This window comes from Onychomys torridus, chromosome 1 (genome assembly GCF_903995425.1).
Source record: "Onychomys torridus chromosome 1, mOncTor1.1, whole genome shotgun sequence".
Classification (NCBI taxonomy): domain Eukaryota; kingdom Metazoa; phylum Chordata; class Mammalia; order Rodentia; family Cricetidae; genus Onychomys; species Onychomys torridus.
Genome location: NC_050443.1, coordinates 154,471,678 through 154,481,669, shown reverse-complemented (window position 1 = coordinate 154,481,669; position 9,992 = coordinate 154,471,678). Strand labels below are relative to the sequence as shown.

At 39.0% G+C, this 9,992-nt stretch overlaps 1 pseudogene; it reads left to right on the top strand.

The window, feature by feature from the left end:
- Positions 1–5,802: 5,802 nt before the first annotated feature.
- On the top strand, positions 5,803–6,434 carry LOC118571195 (annotated as a pseudogene).
- Positions 6,435–9,992: the final 3,558 nt, after the last annotated feature.

Genomic DNA, 9,992 nt, shown 5'->3' with positions numbered 1-9,992 from the left:
CAGGGCAAAGCAGGGTTGAAGCTGAATCCCAGAGAGCCCACTTTTTGTTAGAACAGCCCTAAGCAGGCAAAGACCTTTGATTTCAGCCTTTGTTCCTCTAAGTCCTACCAAAAGGCCCTTTGTGCTCATGTGATTAAATTCAACTGAACATAATGTATCAGTGCTTTAGTGATTTGGCATCTCCCAGAGACTCAGAGGCACCATGTTCTGGGCTGAGTGGTATCTGAGGGTCTGAGGTCTTTTCTTACTTCTGTCAACTATTACAAGTGTAACTTTGAGCAAGGAACTGAACCTGTTTCCCTCCCCTGTAGCATGGAGTTGCAGTACATTATGTCAGGTTTGCCCCATCTCCAAGCTTCTGGAATCTGCGGTTCCCCCATAGGCCTGAGGGTACAGAATGTAACATGCCTTTTGCATACAAACTGGTACGTTCTAGCATTTGCCTTGTTGGGAGAATGCTCCTGCCATTGGATCCCTTTCAAATGACTATGTGACAAGATCATACTTGTTGCAGTGATTTCCTTACCCCTGTCCCAATCAGCATTTAATGATCCCTTGTATCACAGACCCAAGTCCTGCCGTCAGTAACTGAAGTTTCTTGGAGGTGTGTGCATGGATACTTACTATGTTTTTTTAAACCCTGGATTATTTCTGAAGTGCAGCAGAATGGCAGAGTAGAAAGTGTGGTAACTTATTTATCTGTGTTTGTGTTGCAATCTGTGCCAACTACTTACCCCGTGGTGCTGGCAAGCCATTTAATCGCAATGTGCTTCTGATAGGGAGGCCAGTCAGGACATCCCTGCCTACCTCATGTGGTAACCTTGAGTTTCAAGTGTAATGGGACTTGTGAAGGTTATTGGAATGAAAACCAATATTATTAGTTATAATAGTTTAGCATCTTGGGAGCAACAAGCAAAAGTGTGTTTCTATCAGTTGTATTTGTTTTGGGGGAAAAAAAATCTTCCCTGTTTGAAACACAAGTTTTCAGTGAAAATATAAACATAGTGAGTAAAAGATTTACCATGCCAGCTTCTGATGTTCCCAAGAGAATGATTCCAAGCAGCGAAAGTTGCTAAAACAGTTTGCAAGGTCATCAGCTCTTAGCAACGATGTGTGGTCTTGAGGGACCTAACCCCAGAGGGCTGATGCTTTTAGTGGGCATTACAAGTACAAGGAGCAGTGGTTCTTGTAATCTATGGTACCTTATGCCTGCTTCTGCAGCAGGAAACACAGCTCTGTTAGCTCCTCTAGCACACAGTTCATCTAGTCACATGGCTCTGCCAGTTACAAGGATGAATGCAAAGGTGAATACAGTTGCAATAAAAAAAAAATCATGTATTTCTGTTTTCCCTAATTCTACTCTGCAACCTTAGTCCTTTTGGGGTACAGGGTTCTTTCTGAAGCTAGCCCTCAGCACAGTTCCGCATCTATTTTCTTCTCCTAATTTATTGTTGTTGTTGTTTCAGAAAAACCTGTCCATGGAAGACAGAAAATTCACAAAAATATTATCTCCAGGAGTGCATAATATTTCTCCCTGATTTTACTTATTTTTATTGTTTGACACAGGACCGTTTGTGCCCAAGGCTAGCTTTGAACTCTATACAGACAGACAAGGCTAACCTTGAACTTCAGATCCTCCTGCAGTCACCTCCTGATTGCTACTATCATAGGCATTTGAAATTATACTTGTGTGGCACTGGTAACCACTATGCCTGTGTTATGCCATGCTAGAGATTGAACCCAGGGCTTCACGCACACTAGCAAGCACTCTGCTGATTGACCTACACCCCCAGCTGTCTTTGATTAAAAATAAAACCTTAAGTTCAACTTCTCTTGCAGAAGACAATTAGGTGACATCATAGGAAGGCAATGCATGGGCAGCTGACTTCCTCTTCTCCTTGCTGCAGCTTGAATGTTCCTAGACAGAGTGCAGTGAAGGAAATGCAAACCATCAAGATTAGAAGGGCTTATGAAAGTTCTGCTTTTATTTATTGTTTACCCGAGTCTCCATTTCCCTCTCTCCGCTCTTGGGAAATAACTGCTGGTCAACACTGAACAAGTGCCTTAGGTCTGGAGGGGCGGGGCTGGGCGGGGCTCCGTCAATGTGGATTGGCAGATGGTCCTACATACCACAATGGGTGGGCAGGGGTAGGATCTGTTGTTATAGAAACCAAGGTTCTCTGAGGGCACACGGTAAGGGCAACAGATCTCTGGGAATCATGCAGACAGAAAGCTCTGGAACAAAGCCTTAGAATTCATGACAGGGTGACAGGAGACCATGAAGAGTGTGGCTGGGTGTGGCAGGGGACCACAGAAGAGATGCCTGCTCTCTTCTTTGAAAGGGTGAAGCCTTGTCTTTCCTTCCTCCAAGTGGCTGTTAGCTGGTGGTGTTCACCGCTCTATGGGCAAGACCGCTTTGCAGGTGCTTGTAATTGCAGAGGTAGCAGGGTCCAGTCTTCTGGGAGCTGTCTGGCAACCATGAGGCAGCTACTGGATCCTGTTTCTCCACAAACAGTTGACTGAGCTTCATATGGTGTCATGTGAAATATGGATCTCCTCCAGTTGCCTTCTTGGTGCACCCTCTGAATATACATGGAAATATCCTCATATAAGTATGATGCATCCCCTGAACTCCAGCTGGCAGCCCTTCTCTTGTAGACATTCACATTTCTGAGCTCAGAGGAGGTTCCTACTTCAGAAATACAGAGAAAATATTTTCTCAATGTTAGGACCTGCAGGCAAACAGACATTAATGCTAGGCTCATGAGACTTTGGGTTTGAAAACGAAGCTCCATCTCTTTTTATAATAGCCACTTCCTTTGATTAAGGGCATTTGCTTTTCAGTCTCCCTGAGATTTGTCACAGTGTGTGGTTTAAACAAAGCCTTGCCAGGGACCCTACAGATGACACTTGCTCACACACTAGTTGTTCTGTGGTGTCAGTGAAATGTGCAAAGCATCATACAGGAATAAGCCCAGCAGAGGTAGCTTCATTTAAGATGATGTCCCTTCTCTATGCTACTGGAATAGGAACAGGAGCCTTGACCTCAATTGCCAATATTTTCCCCATCCCACATGCTTCATAGTAGAAGTATCAAGCAGAGTTCTTCAACCCATGACTTGAAATAGACAGCAAGAATGGCTAATGGGGGATGATTGACTACAACTATAAAATGATGATTCTGTGCAGTTTGTCATGGTTAACTCTGATATATTGCTATGTACCATAAGCTGTAAAGAATGTACAGTGGAGTCCTTGAATCAATTTCCACAACCCTCTTGCTGAAGACTTCTCTATAGACAAATGTCTCTATCTGGTCCTGTTCAAATCTCCCTCCCTTTCTCCGCCCTGGCTTTCATATATTTGATGCTCTCTATTGGGTCTCTTACCATTTAGTTCTGAGGCAGTTCAAACTTCAGGAATAGAGGTTCTACTTTCTATATGTTCACAAATCCTACTGATCCTCTAGAGCACAGTCAGTGGGAGCCATTGACTGAGGTCTGGCCAGTGGGCAGATGTGGTCAATGTCAAGTCAGTGATCACAGGGAGCAGAAACTTCCTTGCTCTCCTCCCATACAACCACATGAACTGAGTTGGTCCAGATGTAACTCCTTGTTAATGTAAAGAGCTTTGAGGATATGTTGATCTCTTAGACATAGACTGAAGCTGGGAACAGCAATTTCTAAGAATGCTTCCTTTCTCTCCCTGCTCTGACTCAAAGTTCAGACTTGGAGTAAATTTCTCATGGATGGTCTGTAACCCAGAGTTGCCCTGATTCAGTGCAGCATTTATCATCTGAAGTAGTCAGCATATCTTCTCCGTTTACAAATCTTCTCTAGTTTATGCCCTCTGGGTCACATTTCATATGGGAATTTAAATAGTTCGTAGAATTTTGGTGCATACAGTGTAAAAAATCTTCTGCACAAGTACACTTCCAGTTCCTTCTTGAGTGGTGACATCAAATGTTTGTCCACAGACTGAGACATCTCCTGGACCCAGAAGGGTCAGTTAGAAACAGCTGGAGGGAAAGAACAATAGAGTTCTAAGAAGAGCTCAGGATGATTCAGGTGACCTGGATTTTACTCCAGACTCTTCCACACACTTGCTGGTGAGTTTGGGCAAGGTGCAACTTCTGTTAGCCTCTGTCCCTCTGCTTTCTTGCCTATTATATGCAGATAAGATTTCTTCTTACTTTTGCTTTATCTAGTAGGTATCTTAGGTGCAACAGGAATGGATAGTGTAGAGGTAAACATAGAACATCACAACGAAGAAAACATAAGGGATGATTCCAAGAAAGCTTGCTTATAATCAGGTAGCTTTGTGGTATGGACTGACTGCACCTCTACTAGACAGAGTTGCTTTTGAAAAGAATGGACAGTATGGGAGATAGCTGGGGAGGTAGCTTAGTGAGCTAGAGTAGTTGCTGTGTAAGCGTGAGGACTTGAATTCAAATCCCCAACACCCATGAAAAGAAAAGAAAAAAAAAAAAAAGTCATGTGTGGCCATATGTATCTGGAGCTCCAACCCTAGGAGATGGAGACAGATGGATCTCAAATGCTCACTGGTCAGCCAACCTAACAGAAATGGCAAGCTTCAGCTTCAGAAACAGATCTTGTTCCAGAGAAATAACATAGAGAGCAGTAAAGGAAGAAACTGGATGTTCTCCTCTGGCCTCTGCCTTCAGCACAGGACATGGATGTGCTTCTCTGTACACACATGTGCATACATGAGAGCATGCACACGTGAATACACACACTCACTGTCTGTCACTTCTTGGGTTAATTTATGGTTTTCTAACTTTAGCCTACACACCAAGAACAGACAAAAATGGTCTCTGAGTGGGATTGATATAATTTCTTTTCTGGTTGACTCTTCAAATTTAAGGTCTTTGTGAGCACCACAGTTTGAAGTGTCTACTCAATGTTTGAGCAGTAAGAGCTTGCTCACTTATGATAAAAATGATTAAAAACCATAGCTAGACAAGTCCATGTATTATCTTATAAGTAAGTATATATGAAAAATGACATGTGCAAAAAAAACTATCCACTGTTCTGAATAGCACATGATTCAAAACATGTACACTTCACCACAGGGGGAAACTTCCAATGAACTGGCAAAAACTGTAGCTACAAACTCTGGAACACTGATCAGCTGATATGGCACATCCCCCCCCACCCCCAAATTTCATTAAATTGAAAAAGTAAATTGTAGAACAGTGTGTGAAATACAATACCACTTGTGTCAAAAACATTTTTTGAAAATTGTATTTGCCTGGGAATGCATAAAATATCTGTGGAAGAATTCCAAAATTCTGGTATTATTGTTTGCCTCTGGAGAAGAAAATGGATTATCTAGGGAGCCGACTGCAGAAGTACTGTTTATATTTTTATTGAAAATGATATGGCCATATTAACTACCCCAAATGAAGGAAAACAAAAACCAAACACATGATTTGATCAGGTTCACTTTTAAAAATCTATTTATTTACTTTAGTAAAGTTTACATAACAAAACTTACCATTGTAAACATTTAAGGGGGAGATTATTATTTAAGGTAAGTACAGCTGCAGGGACATAGCCTTTTTGTCTTTTTAAGAAAATATCCTGTTGTCTTTCAGAGCAGTTTAGCTTCTTGAAGCTAACATGATTTCCATTTTAGAAAGCAACATTATTCTGCATTCTTTTAATGTATGTTCATTCAGTTGGCTTCTCCCAAAAGTAGAAGTCTGAACCTTTTTAATTTAAATTTTAATATTTTGAGCAACTAAAAATCATTAAACTTTCTATTTTAGCCTTTCTTAAGATGGCTGTGGCTAAGGACGCATGTGGCTTAGAAGCTGCTGCTGGAAACGGGCGGTGGCTCCACCTAGGGATGTCTGAAGCAGTGTTTGTGGAAGATGTAGATTCTTTCATGAAGCAGCCTGGGAATGAGACTGCAGATACAGCGTTAAAGGACCTGGATGAACAATATCAGAAGTATAAGTTTATGGAACTCAACCTTGCTCAAAAAAGGGGGCGGGGCTGAAAGGTCAGATTCCTGAAATTAAACAGACTTTGGAAATTCTAAAATACATGCAGAAGAAAAAAGAGTCCACCAGTTCAATGGAGACCAGATTCTTACTGGCAGATAACCTGTACTGCAAAGCTTTGGTTCTCCCTACTGATAAAGTGTGCCTGTGGTTAGGGGCAAATGTAATGCTTGAATATGATATTGATGAAGCTCAGGCATTGTTGGAAAAGAATTTATCAACTGCCACAGAGAATCTGGATTCTCTTGAGGAAGACCTTGACTTTCTTCGAGATCAGTTTACTACTACTGAAGTCAATATGGCTAGGGTTTATAATTGGGATGTAAAAAGAAGAAACAAAGATGATTCTACCAAGAACAAAGCATAACACCAGCAATTGAAAATGTGATTCAGGTTTCCAAACATGTTAAATAAACCAGTGTTTATCTTTAAAGGTTGATGTAACTTTGATTTTTTTCCACAGCAAGAATAATTAAAAATTTAAAAACACCATTTTATTTATTTATGAAAACAAAAATTACTTTCAGATATTTTATGAAGTTAACAGTATTTTTTTCATATTTTCCCTACAAAGTAATGCTGCTTTTGTTTTATTTTATCTGTTATAAGACAACTCTTAACTGAAATGATGAATGCTATGGAGGCTGCTGAATGCTGGGCACCAGCACAATTTTTTCTTTATTGATTGATGTTACTCTCACTTGATGTGGCAAACCTTTTAAAAGCAAGAAAGACAGTTTAATATTTGTAAACTTGTTTTTCTTTAGTACTTGTAGGACATCATCCTTTGTTGCTGTTGTGTTCTGTAAATGGGGTTTCATGCATTTCTGCTTAACCAGTAGCTTTTATGATACTCTTAACCTTTTCAGAAAATGATTATTTACTTTCCTACACAGTTTGAGGACTGTTGACATATATAAAACTGAGCCCCAATAAGTGCACTGTGTCTTTGCAACGCCAGTGTAAGGGAGACTTGATCTGTGTGAGAGCACTGCCCATTCAAAACTTTAAGCTAAGGTAATTTTATATTAGGTAACAGTTCTCCAAAGCACCTTGAACAGGAATATTAACATAAGTGTAAACCTGCATTGCTTGAAAAGAATTGTAAGCTTTTTTAAATTTGTGATAAAATTACATAGGAATGATAATATCTTTGGAAAGCTATTGGTACTGTGGCAAAAGTACTTGGTGATACAGATTCTGGTAAAAACACATGCATGTTATTCCATTTCTATGTAGGAAAAAGTATACTTGTATGATGTTTTATACTTGTATTTCATGTTATTAAAACAGTGATATTCCAAAATTTCTTTTTTCTATTTTAGGCTGGGCATGAGGCACATGTTCATAGTTCCAGTACTTGTGAAGCTGAAAAAGGAGGGTCATAAACTAGCAATCAGCTTTGGCTGTACAGTGAGAACTTGTCTTCCGATAGATATTTTTCAATGCATGTCTTTCAATAACAGCTCCATACTTATTCAATATAGTACTTGATGTTCTAGCCAGAGCTATAAGACAACATAACGAGATTAAGGGGATACAAATTGGAAAGGAAGAAGTCAAGCTTTCCCTATTTGCAGATGACATGATAATATACATGAGTGACCCCAAAAATTCAACCAAGGAACTGATACAGCTTATAAAAACCTTCAGCAACATAGCAGGATACAAGATCAACTCAAAAAAATCAGTAGCCCTCCTATATACAATGGACAATCAGGCTGAGAAGGAAATCAGAGATACATCACCCTTTACAATAGCCACAAACGATATAAAATACCTTGGGGTTACTCTAACTATGTATGTGAAAGACCTATATGACAAGAACTTTAAGTCCCTGAAAAAACAAATTGAAGAAGATGTCAGAAAATGGACAGACTTCCCATGCTCATGGATAGGCAGGATTAACATAGTAAAAATGGCGATCTTACCAAAAACAGCTCCAAATGTTAATGTTCTTGATTCTCTAATCAAGAGACACAGACTAACAGACTGGATCCAACTATTTTTTTGCCTGTGAGAAAACACACTTCACTGTGGGATGTTCTGTATGTCAAATGTGTTGCTCTGATTGGTTAATAAATAAAACACTGATTGGCCAGTAGTCAGGCAGGAAGTATAAGTGGGGCAAGCAGAGAAGAGAATTCTGGGAAGTGGAAGGCTGAGGCAGAGAGACGCTGCCAGCCTCTGCCATGACAAGCGACATGTAAGGTACCAGTAAGCCATGAGCCACGTGGCAACCTATAGACTAATAGAAACGGGTTAATTTAAGATAAAAAAACAAACAAACAAACAAACAAAAACAAAACTAGATAACAAAAAGCCTGCCATGGCCATACAGTTTGTAAGCAATATAAGTCTCTGTATGTTTACTTGGTTGGGTCTGAGAAGCTGTGGAAACTGGAGGGTGAGAGAGATTTGTTCTGACTGTGGGCCAGGCAGGAAAACTCTAACTACAAAAAAAAAAAAAAACCAACCAACCAACCAAACAAACAAAAAACCAAACAACAACAACAACAACAAAAAAAACCTCTAGCTACAACACTTCATTAGCAAAGACAAACACAGCCTTAGGGTGAAAGGATGGAAAAGGGCATTCCAAGCAAATGGAACTTCAAGCATGTGTTGCTTATCTGACAAAATAGACTTCATATCAAAATTAGAAATTAGTTAGAAAAGATAAACAAAACCACTTCATATGAAGAGAACAATTCATCAAGAGAATATTATAATTCTAAACATAGTTTCACTGGACATTGGGTGAACCTATTTAATGTAACAAACAACAGTAAATGCAGACACACAGGTTGACCTAAGCACAATGATGGGCCACCACAATATTCCATTTTCACTAGTAGGTCATGAAGAACCCCTCAGAGAAAACTAACACATACACCTCAGATTTCAATGACATTATAGGTCAACTGGACTTACTTAACAATCATCTACAAAAATACCTGTCTAACACCACAAAATATACATTCTACTCAGACTATGGAACATTTTCTAGTAATAGGCTACATTTTAGCAAGTCTTAAGACGTACAAGAAAACTGAAATAATTTCTTATATTCTGTCTTATCATAACAGAATAAAACTAGAAATAGACAGTAGAATAAAATCCAGAAAATGTTTAAACTCATGGTTATTGAGCAAACACACTATTAAATGAATCATTAAAAAAATAATAAGCTAGAAAATTTAAAAAAATCTTGGAATGGAATGAAATTAAAAACACAATATACCAGACACTGGGAGGTATCATGAAAGAGATTCTAAATGTATAAATATAACCATAAATGCCTACACTAAAAAAATCAGAAAAATATCAAATAACTTAATAATGTATTTCATGGTCTTGCAAAACAAGAGCAAATCAGACCCCAAATCAGTAGATGGAGAAAAATTAATAAAATGGGGGAAGAAATTAACAAGGCAGAAATGAGAAAAAATATGTAAAGTGGAAGTTGGTGGGATGCTTGGTGGATAAAAGGATTTGCTGTCAAGCCTGGTGACCTGAATTTGGTTACCAGGACCTACATGGAAGGAGAGAACTGACTTCACAGAGATGTTTTTAACCTCCATACAAGTGACTTGGTATTATTTATTTTTCTCTCTCTTCCTACCTCCCTTTCACACACACACACACACACACACACACACACACACACACTATGCCAATCTCTCTGATGACATGGATGCAAATTTTTTCATAAAATTTTTCATAAAAATTCTTGAAAACAGGATTTAACAGCACATTGAAAATAATATTCATTATGAACAAGTAGCTTTATTCCAGGGAAGCAATGATAGTTCAATGTAGGCAAATCAATAAATGTGGTGCATCACATAAATAGACTCAAGGACAAAATTTTCATAATCATCACAATAAATGAAGAAAAAGCTTTTGACCAAGTCCAACATCTCTTCATAAAATCCCCCAGGAAATTAGAAATAGAAGGAAA